The following is an 11,435-nucleotide window of genomic DNA, read 5'->3' as shown; positions in this document are numbered from 1 at the left end:
AAAAAATTTTCAGAAAGTATTTCTTTCCCTCTGTTAAGCGGCAAAATAAACAACTTTTCCAATGAAGGAAGATCCCTTTTCCTGTAGATAGCATTTGAAGTACCATGTAGCCACTAAACATCACAAACCTTAATTTTCAAGTTAAAAAATTACAGAACACTTTTAGAGCTTGGTTTATAGAAATTCTCTAATGTGAGTGAAATTGACAATAAATATTTGTTGATTTGGATTTAATTGAAATTAGTTATATGTAATGGGGCTAATAAGAAGAATTCTCTGATCTGCAGTGATGACTCCCAGAGTACCATCTCCTGATCTTCTGCACTAAGAGATGGAGGAGGGATGAAAGAGAGGGAAGATTAGGCTGTGGCTACCCAAGGAACATGCCAAAGTATGAACCCATACTCTGGTCCCTAGTACATCAGAGTGATAATAATGATGATAATAATGGTAATAATAATAGCCAGCAGAGCTAACATATTACATAGACTATCTCATTTAAGCCTTAGATATTATTCACATTTTATAGATAAGAAAACTGAGGTAGGCCAGTGGTTAAGTGACTTGACCAACATCACACAACTAGTAAGTATCTGAGGTAGGATTTGAACTCATGTCTTTTTTTACTCTAGGTTCAGCTGCTTTATCCACCTAGATAGATGGATGATGCTCCTCCCATTACCTCCATTACATATATATTAGCTTTATATCAGCTAAAAGTTTCAATATGGGTAAATTGAATTATAGCACAATAAACTATGACTATTGTTGCTGAGTCATTTTTCAGTCATGTCTGACTCTTCATGACCTCATTTGGAGTTTTCTTAGCAGAGATACTAGGCAAACAGGGTTAAGTGACTTGACCAGGATCACACAGCTAGTAAGTAAGTGTCTGAGGCCGGATTTGAACCTAGGTCTTCCTGACTCCAGGTCTAGTGCTCTCTGATTCCACCTAGCTGCCCCAGATGACTGTTGTTACATGACACCAAATATTCAGATGAAATACCAACAGTACTAGAGTTCTGTTAAAAAAAAAGACAAATTTGGTGTGCTTACTATACACCCCGTTGCTCAGCCAAAGTAAATGAAGTGTCCAATGTGCATTGGAAAATGTCAGGTGTCAAGTAACAACAGCAATCTAATATTGTGCTATAATTAATCATCCTTATATTGAAACTTAACTGATATAAAACTAATATAGTTACCCATGCCAATAATCACAACTTCAGTCAACAAGCATTTATTGAACACTATGTGACAGGCACTAAACTAAGTGTGGAGAAAAAAGAAAGGCAAAACCCCAGGCCCTGCCTTCAAAGAGCTCACAATCTACTGGAGGAGACAACATGCAAACAAATTTGTAGATGCAAGATATATGTAAAATATGTTGGAATCAATCTCAGAAGAAAAGGCACTAGCATTGAGAGGGTTAGTAAAAGACCTTTTTGCAGAAGGTAGGATTTAAGCTGAAACATGAAGATTGCCAAAGAAGCCAGGAGATAGAAATGAGGAGAGAGCATTCCATATATGGGGGACAGTCAGTGAAAATGCATGGAGTAGGGAGATGATGGGTGATAGAGTATCTTGTGTGAGGTATAGCAAGACAGTAAGAAAGCCAGTAGCAATGGATTGGAAAAGTCATAGAAGGGAGTTAAGTGTAAGATTTGGAGAGGTAGAAAGGGGCAAGGTTGTGAAGGGCTTTAAAAGCTAAACAGGATTTTATTTTTCATCCTGGAGAAATAATTGTGAGCTGCTGGAATTTATTGAGCAGTGGGGTGAAATGGTAGACCTGAATTTTAGGAAGATCTCTTTGACAGCTGGGTTAAGAATAGAATGCAATGTATAGCAATGAGCCAGGGAAGACCAAACAGAAGATTATTGCAATACTCCAGACATGAGGTGATGAGGGCTGGCACCAGGGCAATGGTTGTGTTGGAGGAGACAAAGGGACCTCTACAAGGGATGTTGCAAAGGTAAATATGACAGGACTTGGCAACTGATCCTATATGTGGGGTGGGTCAGAGTGAAAAGCAGAGGAGGATACCTAAGTTGCAAGCCAGTAAGGATGGTGTGCCCTCAACAGTAAAAGGGACATTTGGAAGAATTCATTAAATTATACTTAATAATAGAATGCGTGTCACCCCAAGTTCTTGAAGACAATGCCAGGGCATATACTTTTGCAGATTTCACTAAGATGGAAAGGCTTCAAGGTGGTAATATTTTAGTCCACAAAAGCCCATGACACAAATAGGTTTTGATCATCAGTGGAGGAAATATGCAGAGGGCATGCCCATGTCCATGAAATTTCAGATCCATTAGTAAAAATTTTTAGATTGTGACTTTAGACCGGCCAAATTGATGAAAAGTGAAAAGGTTAATCAACTTTTCAATTCTTTTTGTTTTTTCTCCATGCCACTAAACATTTAGATTTTTGGAAACATTTGTATCTTTTTTTTCCTCAATATATTTTTGTATATAGATTCTTAATCTACAATTTTAATTAATTTCTTTTCATTTAATTGTATTTTAAATTTCCTCCTACTGGGTATTATTACATTTTAGTAATCCAAAATAGGTACAGTCAAAAAGCCATTATGATCTTATTAATTGCAATAGCCTATAATTTTGGAGAATTTATCTCTGTTCTTATGCATGGTAGCTTAGGTGAACAGAATGTTGAAGTGAAACAAAATTAGACTTACAAAAGGACTTTTATTTTTATAGTAAAAAATACTTATGAACTGTAATTCTGGAACAAACACAAGCCCTTTCTGTCTCTGTGTCACAGTGGCACCAAGAGACATAAAATAGAAACTCATTGTATTTCTTGACATTTACCAGGTAAGTTAGGAATCTACCTATTTTCTTATCTTCTTTGATCTTTTCTAGTCCTTCTTTGGTCATGAACTCTTTAGATTAAATCTTAAATATGGATTTCTTCAGATTCATAAATCCAGAAGGCATTTTCTTCTTGCTCCTTTCAAGTTTTTTCCTAAGTCATTTATACATTTGGAGCTTATTTTGGTATGTGGTATGAGGTATTGGTCTACACTCTACACTTAGTTTCTTCCAGATTGCTGTCTAGTTTTCCCAGTAGTTTTTGTGGAATACCCACAGCAGCTAAGGTCTTTGGGTTTATCAAACATTGGCTACTTTTTCATTTACTTCTGAATGTTGGGCAAATCAACTGTTCCATTTATTGACCTAAGAGGGAATGTACTTGTTATTGGTGCATGGAATATGCGCTCTAACTCCATGGGTTTGCTCCCGTTAACATACTTTTTTCTATTATTCTAGAGGATAAAGCTGCTGTGGTAGAAATTACAGGGAGGCAGATCCCTTCCAATCCTATGATTGTATGATACTCCTATGGTTACTGAGTTTCTAAAAAGTAGTTTCATAATAATGTTAATTTTTTTCTCCTAAAATCTCTCATGTTCTTCCATTCCTCCCCATTCTTACTATCACAGCTTCCATTACTTTATCCCAGGCCCTCAGCATCTTATGTCTGAATTTCCACAAGGAAAATTAGTCTGGCATCAGTGCAAGATGGATAAAAAAGGGAGAGGGCCTCTTGCTGGTTTATATGACTTTAGGCCCTCTCCCTTCTAATCCACCCTGCACTGATGCTAGACTAGTTTTCCTTAAGTTTTGCTTTCATTCTCTCTCTCCTGTGACCAAAAACTACCTTTTTTGGCCTCCCTGATTCATCCCATAGCATATGTAAACTCTTCTTCCTGACTTTCAAGACTTTTCATTTTACCTTATCCTCTCTATTCAAATATACTTCCCACTATTCTCCAATATTCATCCCATACACTAAAAAAAACAGATCACTTTGCTTATTCTTCTTTGAACATTATCACTTGGAGGCAGGCAGGCTCCCGGGAGGCAAGCAGCGAGGAAGTGAAGGAGCCAGACAGGCCTGCGGAGGCCCAAAGGAAGCCAAAGCCTGCCCCCGTGCCCAGGTCCTCTGGTCCCACACCCTGGAGCCCCCAGCAGAGTGGACACAGCCCTCCCCCCGCCCCGCTCCCGGCCCCCCCCCCGCCGTGGCCTCGCTGCTGAAGGTGGATCAGGAAGTGAAACTCAAGGTTGATTCTTTCAGGGAGCAGATCACAAGTGGGGCAGAAGACTTGATGGCAAATTTTTTCCCAAAGAAGTTATTAGAATTTGATGGTTTTTTTTGAAGGAGCGTGTCTTAAACATCCATGATTTAGCCCAGATCCACTCAGACATGAATCTCCTGTCCCTGATCCCATCCTTCTTACCAATAGCCACGATGGATTGGATGGTCCCAATTTGAAGAAGAGGAAGTTGGATGAGTGTGAGGAGGCCTTCCAGGGCACCAAGGTGTTTGTAATGCCTAATGGGATGTTAAAAAGCAACCAGCAGCTGGTGGATGTTATTGAAAAGATGAAACCTGAAATCCGGCTGTTGATCGAGAAATGCAACACGGTCAAAATGTGGGTTCAGCTCCTTATCCCCAGGATAGAAGATGGGAATAACTTTGGTGTATCCATCCAGGAGGAGACAGTTGCAGAACTAAGGACTGTGGAGAGTGAAGCTGCATCTTATCTGAACCAGATTTGTAGATATTACATTACAAGAGCCAAACTGGTTTCTAAAATAGCCAAATATCCTCATGTGGGAGACTATCGAAGCACAGTGACAGAGACTGATGAGAAGGAATAGATCCACCTTTGGCTCATCATATCAGAACTGAGGAACCAATACATCACTTTACATGACATGATCCTGAAAAACATGGAAAAGATCAAGCAGCCCCAGAGCAGCAATGCAGAGATGCTGTACTGAGGCCAGGGCCGGAGCCAGGGGACTCTGTGAGTCTGGCTCAAGACCAACATTGCCTTGGTTTGTTACATGACTATCAAGATGGGGAAACTGGCTCGAAATAGTAATCACACCTCTCTTCTTAGTTAGAGTCTAATGAAGCTCTCATGTAGTTCTGTGACGTGTTTACCTCTTATTTCAGGCCTCAGGAACTCTCCTACCCTAGTCCCCATTCCCACCCTGCCCTGTTGAGACTCATTTCTGGAGTGTTTGCATATGTGTGTCTGTGCACATGTGCACTTTCTCTTGAACTCTTTTTCCCACCCCAATCCACCTCTGGGCTTTTGGTCTGTTTGTCTCCTTTTCACTTAGTTGGTTAGACATTGGGGGAGTTGGAAGTAGAAGACTTTGGTGTTTCTTTGAGGGAATGGGGTGGGCTACCCTTACCTATCTCTGGCATAGAGGATGGGATGGGGAGTGGGGGGAGAAGGGAGGGAGAGGTTGTATTTCCTAAATTGCATCTCCCTACCTTGGGAACTTGGGAAATATTATACCTTCTATTGTCTTTTTCAGAGGTTTTTTTGATGTCTTTAGCGCAAGGTTTTCGGTTTTTCATATGTAGCTCTGCCACTGCACATATTCCTGACCCTATTACCAGACCTCCCATCTTCTTTAGGAGTTCATCCTAGCTCCAAGAGTTGTGTCCAGACTAAGTGGAGGAAGATTCAGCTGAGAGGCACAGTCTGTTATACCTGAGCAGATTGATGGGGAGGGAAGGCAGCTACCATCCTGTAACTCAGAGTCTTGTTGGGGATTGTTACAAAGACTGCTGCCCCAACTCTTTGGCTCTTAAATCAGTTACAAATGGGAGGTGGTGTTTTCTGAGCTTAGATCCAGATGCTACTTTTAGGCTTTTTCCTTTGGGAATATTTTTCTTATTTATATTTTTTCCCAAGGAGGGTAGTGTGCGTGCGTGCGTGCGTGCATGCATGTGTGCGTGTGTGTGTGTAAATCTGCAGGGTGGGTCAGAAACATGAAGAGTTGCTGTCTTTCTCTTGAGAACTCTCTGGATATATTCCATTCATTATTCCAGGTTCTTTGACCTCCCCCATCTTCCCCCCAGCTCTGTTACTCCTCAGAGAGGGTCTGTTTTTTTCAACCAATCAACCCTTCCCCTGTGTGTGTTCCCATCCTCCCTTCTGTTTTTCTTTCTCTTCACTTTCCTGCTGGTTTCCACCTGGGATGCATCACTATTTGTCCCATTATGTTATAGTAAAGGAGTCAGGACATTGTCTTCCCATGAATAATATTCAGTAACAAACCAACTGTGTTTTAGTTGGACCTCCCCTATACCCCCTCCCTGCCCCCAGCCTACCTTCTCCTTCTCCACCATGTGTTTCTTGGTGTTGTTTGCTTTTTTGTTTGTTAGATTGTTCTGATGCCCCCAACCCAGCTTCCCTGGATCATAATGTAAAATTCTTTTGCCATGTCAAGAAATTATTAAAAATACAGGTACTTTGACCTTTTTTTTAAAAAAAAATCATCATTCATTCCTGAATCCCTGCTTTCCTTTTCACATTCTGAACTTTTCTTCTAATTTATGTTGACTATCAAAATTCTACCCATCATTCAACAGCTCAAGTTTTAACTTGTCCATGGTAATTTTAGTTTGATGATTAATAAAGGAATCCCCCATACACACAACATTCAGAACAAGTTGCCATCGCTGAACAAGTTGCCACTTAGCATCAGTTTGAAAATAGTCAGTGAGGAAATAACCCTCTACCTCCTGAAGCAATCAATAAGAAAACAGTCAAATTTTAATGGGGAAGACAATGAGTACACAAATAATCATATACAGAATGTATATAAGATACATACAACATAATTTTGAAAGGTGAGGCACTGAGAGTTAAAGCATGAAATATGACAAGTTTGCAAAATAAAATTTTCTAATCCCTGTTTAAGACTACATAGATTCAGGCTCATGTTAAATGCTTCATAAATGCTTTTTCATTCTTTCATAGGACCTAGGAGATCATGAAAAAAGCTTCATGTAGAAAGAAGCAGGCATTTGAACTAAGTCTTAAAGTAAACATAGGACTCTAAGAGATAGATGTTAGGAGGAAGTACATTCTAGATATGGGAGCAGCCAGAGCAAAGGCACAGAGATGGGAAAATGGAATATGGTTTTTAAAGAACAACAAGGAGGCCAGGTTGACTGGGCTTTAGAGCATAGAAAGGAGCATAATATACAAAAAGCAGGAAGTGCAGGTTGAGGACAGGTTATGAAGTGCTTTAAATGACAAACAGAAGAATATATTTTTGGTCCTACTTATATTAGGAAGTCATTAGAGTTTATTGAGTAAGGGAGTAACATTCTACATTTTGGGAACATCATTATGGGCAGCTGTATGCTTTTAGATAATTTTCTCAAAGTATTCATGTTTCATGGCAGCTAGGTGGCACAGTGGATAGAGAGCGGTACCTAGAGTCAGGAGAACCTGAGTTCAAATCCAGCCTCAGACACTTACTAACTGTGTGACCCTGGATAAGTTGCTTAACCCTGTTTGCCTCAGCTTCCTCATCTGTAAAATGAGCTGGAGAAGAAAATGGCAAACCACTTCAAGATCTTTCCCAATAAAACCCCAAATGGGGTCATAAAGAGTCAGACACAACTGAAAAACAACTGAAAATTCATGATTCTTGGTTATGAGATTTCTGTGTAGTCTACAAGCTTTTGGGCTTTCTCTTGGATTGTATTTTTTAAAGAAATCTTTTGCTATCTTCTCCTTTGCCCACCTTGGCATTGAAGTTACCCAGCTCAAAGTGTGCGTTGATTTAATTTGGAAGCTCTTATCAAGTTCTTCATAGAATGTTTCTACCTCCTCAACCTTTGCAATAGATATTGATACATACATTGCAATTATTTTTGCTGCCAGTCTTAAAATTGCTTATTGAATATTCAATACAAGATAACTTCATCTCCCATGAAATTATGTTTCTTGTTACCTTTGGACATATGATAAAACCAATTCCACCAACTTCTTTATTTGCCCTTCGAAGGAAAACCTCTGAAGCATCCATTTGTGTGGTTTGCAACTCCCTTTTGTCTTCTGGTTTCAGTTCTATCAAGACTATTAAGATTGATATGGTTCAGTTCTTCCAGCATCATTATGTCCATTCTTTACAGGAGGTCTCCCACTTAGCAGACCAACAACTAAGGTAATAATTACAGATGGTCTAAAAATGTGGGATCCTTAGCCCACTTACCTTTTGCTGCCTCTCTGCCATTATCACTGCAGAAGCTGAAATGGCCTACATAGGCTTAAGGACCACTTTGTAATCTTCTTTGGCTCATCAAAGCATTTGTCACAACTGGTCAAGCTAGTGGCCATAAGTCTCCCAGCCCTCTCCACTAGACTGGTCCTCAGAAAGCACACATAGTGTGTTGCTGCTATTGTGCTCAAAGCTTTTCTAGTATGTCAGAATCTGCCAGAGCTTCCACCATGTTGGCATAGTCCCCGAAACCCAAGATTATCTAGACACTACAGTGATCATATCAAAGTAAAATTTTGTGGAAGTTCTTTAGTATAACCACTCCCCCCCGCAAAAAAAAAAAGTTTTTGTTGTCATTACCCTTAACTTTCCACACTGGCTTCAACTCGTTCTGCATTTTAGTTTTTCTGACTCTTTTACAGGACCATTCTATCCTTTGATATCCACCCTCTATATTTTTCCTCGTAGTTCAGCTAAGACTAGAATTTTTTTCAGAGTAACTTTTACTCAGAAACCAAGGGGAAGAAAAATACAAAAGCATACAGACAAGTTTAGGAAGTGAAGTTTTCTGATCCTCACTTAAGCCTAACCACAGATTAAATTGGTTGCCATAGTTTAAAAAGCATACCATTCCCTGACTCTTTTCCCTTGCCTCAACCCTTTCTGTCTCCTCTCTCTCAACCAGTTTACCTGGAAGCATATTCAGAAGCTACTTAAGACTAGTGTTCCTCTTTTCAGCAAAGGGCAGCTTCCTCATCTTTTGTTCTAACCTAGCATTTTCCTAGTATCATACTTTCAGAACTGTAAGAGACCTCAGACATCATCTAATCCAAATCCTTTCATGTACAGTTGAGGAAACAGAGGCCCAGAGAGCTTAAATGATTTGCCTAAAGTCATACAAGGCCGTAAGCAGCCAAATTGGAATTGGAATAAAGTTCCCTTGACTCCAAACTCAGAACTCTTTACTATATCATGCTGTCTCCAAGCTACAACTAGACTTAACTATTTCTATTGGTCATGCAACCACCACAGTAGATACTATCTGAATACTATACAGTACACTCTACTTTCCTGGCTCTGCTCCATGCCATGTATCATTTTTGATTTTTGGTTACTTCAAAGTGGCTGTCTTAAACTCAACATATCCAAGACAGCATTGCCTTTTCCCCAAAACTCACTTCTCCACTCTTTTCTTTCACCAAGATTTCCAACATCAGCATCATCCTCAGCTCTCACATTGCTCCCCTTCCTGCCTTCTATGATTCCACCACACTGGCCATCTTGATGTTTTCCACTCACATGACTCCAGCTCCTTTCTCTATGCCTTTGCACTGGCTGGTTCTGTGTCTGGAATATATTCTGTCCTTTCCTCTACTCTTAGAATCCCTTGCTTACTTAAAGATGTAAGTTCAGGTACCATTTTCTTTCTACATTAAGCTTTTCTTGATTCCCATCCCCTCATTTTCTATTGTTCTCCCCACTCAAAATGCCTTATATTTATTTTGTGTGTGTGTGTATGTATGTGTATATGTATACGTATATGTATATGTATATGTATATGTATATGTATATGTATACACATACACACAAATACAGGGTGAGAGTTATGTCAGAGGAGAGATATTGCAAAGGTAAAAATGATAGAACTTGGCAACACATTGTATATATGAAGTGAGTCAGAGCAAGGAGTTGAGAATGACATGTAGCATCCCTCATTCAGTTAGAAATTCTTTGAAAGTGAAGACTGTTTTATTTTTGTCCTTTTCTCTCTAGAAACTAGCACAGTGCCTGGCACATAGTAGGTATTTGATAAATGCTTGTTTATTCATTTCTGTTTCAAAATCTTCACCCTCTTTTGGGCTACCCTCTAAGGTAGGTTGTCAAATTAAAATGTAATGTTAGTATGTGATTTCTAAGTCCATATATGGCCAGCAGGTATGCTTATGTAAGTTTTACTCACTTTCCTCCTTTTCTATTTGAGTTTGACGCCACTGCTCTAAGGTCTTGTCTTAGGAATATCTCCAACTCTTACCTCTAAGATCTCATCTTAGAAATATTTCCACCTCTCACCTCATATGCAGAGCAAAGTTGATGGACATTATCTTTAGTACAGTGAATGATCCAAACTGCTTCCCCTTGATTTACCAGGTATGCCCATATCCCTGGGTTCTTGTTAATGACTTGGGAGGCCCATGGGGAGTGCGCCTTCAAAACCATATCATTATAGTTTTATAATGCTAAAATTCCTTTAAACATAAATTCAAAATAACACATGTAAATACCATCAAGGGAATAAAAGTTTTTCTATTCTACTCCTAAATACTTTTTTCATCCCTTAATTAATTACCATTGAATTGTTGGTACTTGTTAATTAAGGTTGCTTGGTAAAAACTGATTCAGAAAATTCATTCAATCCATCTGCTGCCTACTTGTCATACCTGAGTCTTTTTGTCCCATGTTCAGTGAATGATCCCTGAATTCTCTCTCCAGCTTTCTCCCTTGAATTTATACTTTTTAAAACAATCTCTTGACGATTTTTGGAACCTCTTATAAGGGCCCCTGAAATTCTTTACAATGTTCACTAGAAATTTCAAGTATATTTTACCATCATCTCCTTTTCCATCACATACATTTGACTATATTTATAGATCCCCCCCCTTCCATATTTCAGGTCTTGATACTGAGGTGTTTCCCTATGCTCAATGAATTCTCATTCATTTGGGAAGGCAGCCAGCTTCTCCAGAACTAGCTCAATCCACCCTTGTGACTGGGCCCTTCCACTCCCAGGTTGCTGTAGCAACAACTTCAGCCAGAAGAAAAGCTATAGAGAGATAACTCAAGTGGTGGAGACACTACCTCACTCAGTTTTTAGAGAGTATTTTAGTCAGCATTATAATTGTATCATAAACCAAAGGAAGAAAGGTGTGGCCCTTTTATGAGAATTAGAGTGGAAGTATATTAGGAAGGTAGAATTTATGATTTCAAAGAGAATCTCATATGTGCCTGAAAGGTTCAGAACTGCAGGATATAAGGAATTCTCTAGGCAGAAGGCAGGAGAACTAAAGCATGTATTTACACTCCACAGTAACAGGCCCACAAACCAGCATCCCCATTTTGATATTTTGATCAAAAGCTTCCAGGCCCAATAAGTCCGCCTCACAAGAGTAACCAGGAGGCCACAGAGAAGCGAGATGGTATAAGGCAAAATCATATACATGCTTCCCCTCTACGGTAAGAAGATTACCCACTGGCCTCCAGTCCTTGCTCAGCACTCCTCGCTCCACATGGGTCAGCTCTGCTACCGGCAGCTCAGCTTTGGTTGTAGGCGTTTCTGGCTCCAACCAGAAAAAGAGAAGGGGTCTTCA

General features: G+C 39.6%; 1 pseudogene; it reads left to right on the top strand.

Moving 5' to 3' along the window:
- Positions 1-1,923: 1,923 nt before the first annotated feature.
- Positions 1,924-4,815, top strand: LOC118836760 (annotated as a pseudogene).
- The last annotated feature ends 6,620 nt before the right edge of the window (positions 4,816-11,435 follow it).

Source organism: Trichosurus vulpecula, chromosome 2 (assembly GCF_011100635.1).
Source record: "Trichosurus vulpecula isolate mTriVul1 chromosome 2, mTriVul1.pri, whole genome shotgun sequence".
Taxonomy (NCBI): Eukaryota; Metazoa; Chordata; class Mammalia; order Diprotodontia; family Phalangeridae; genus Trichosurus; species Trichosurus vulpecula.
The sequence above is the reverse complement of the archived record's forward strand: the minus strand, read 5'-3'. Positions and strand labels throughout refer to the sequence as shown.